This window comes from Solanum tuberosum, unplaced genomic scaffold (assembly GCF_000226075.1).
Source record: "Solanum tuberosum cultivar DM 1-3 516 R44 unplaced genomic scaffold, SolTub_3.0 scf00008, whole genome shotgun sequence".
Taxonomy (NCBI): Eukaryota; Viridiplantae; Streptophyta; class Magnoliopsida; order Solanales; family Solanaceae; genus Solanum; species Solanum tuberosum.
The window spans coordinates 2,546,257-2,547,852 of NW_006238934.1; positions in this window are offsets into that span (position 1 = coordinate 2,546,257).

A 1,596-nucleotide genomic window follows, 5' to 3' on the forward strand; every position below is an offset into this window, starting at 1 on the left:
GTCCCAAGAAGGACAAAAAGAAGGATCAAGCAAATTTAGTTGAATCCAAAAAAGAGATGGACGATCTTTGTGCAATGTTTTCAGAATGCAACTTGGTTGGAAATCCAAGAGAATGGTGGATAGATTCTGGTGCCTCATGCCATGTTTGTGCCAACAAAGAATTATTTTCATCATATACTCCAGCACCTACAGACGAGAAATTGTTTATGGCAAACTGCATTGTTGCAAAGGTGGAAGGAACATGCAAGGTCTTCTTAAAGATGACATCAGGCAAGGTGGTGACTTTGAACAGGGTCTCGTATGTTCCGAAATTGCGAAAGAACCTAGTTTCTATACCAGTTCTGACTAAAAATGGATTATTTGTTTCTGATAAAGTTGTAGTAAGTAAGAATGAGATGTATGTAGGAAAAGGTTACCTCACTGAGGGCCTTTTTAAACTCAATGTAATTGCAGTTGATATAAATAAAGATTATGCTTCTTCTTACTTGCTTGAGTTGAAATGTTTGTGGCATGAACGTTTAGGACACATCAATAACAAAACTTTGCAAAAATCGTTTCACTTAAATGTTTTGCCTAAATTTGAGTGCAATAAATCAAAATGTCAAGTTTGCGTTGAATCTAAGTATGCTAAGCATCCTTATAAATCTGTTGCAAGGAATTCATATCCCTTAGAACTGATTCACACTGACATTTGTGACATGAAGTCAACACCAACACGTGGTGGGAAAAAGTATTTCATAACTTTTATTGACGATTGCACTATATATTGCTATGTCTTTTTGATAAATGGTAAGGATGAAACAATAGATGCATTTAGGCAAAATATAAAACTGAGGTTGAAAATTAGTTGGATAGAAAGATCAAAATGATCAGAAGTGATAGAGGTGGAGAATATGAATCTCCATTTTTAGAAATATGTTTGGAAAAATGGAATAATCCATCAAACTACTACTCATTACTCTCCACAATCTAATGGAATTGCGAAAAGGAAAAACCGAACTTTAAAGGAAATGATGAATGCCTTACTTATAAGTTCAGGTTCACCACAAAACTTGTGGGGGAGGCTATTCTTACAGCAAATCGAATACTCAATAGAGTGCCTCATACGAAGACACATGTTATTCCATATGAGAAATGGAAAGGTAGAAAACCTAACTTGAAATGTTTCAAAGTGTAGGGGTGTCTTGGCAAGGTCCAAGTTTCTATACCTAAGAGGGTGAAAATAGGGCCTAAGACTGTGGATTGTGTATTCATTAGATATGCCACAAATAGTAAGGCATGTCGATTTTTGGTTCATAAGTCCGAACATCCGGATATTCATGATAATACGGTAATGGAATCAGATAATGCTGAATTTTTTGAACATATCTATCCGTATAAAACTAGACTTGAGTCATCTAGTGGAGGGTCTAAATAACCTCGAGAAGAACCAAAAGAGAATGAAACCAATGAAGAGAGTCCAAGGCGCAGTAAACGTCAAAGGACAGCTACTTCATTTGGATCTGATTTTGTAACATTCCTTCTTGAAAGTGAGCCTCAAACATTCAAGGAAGCAATGTTGTCTAGCGACTCAACCTCTTGGAAGGAGGCTGTCAA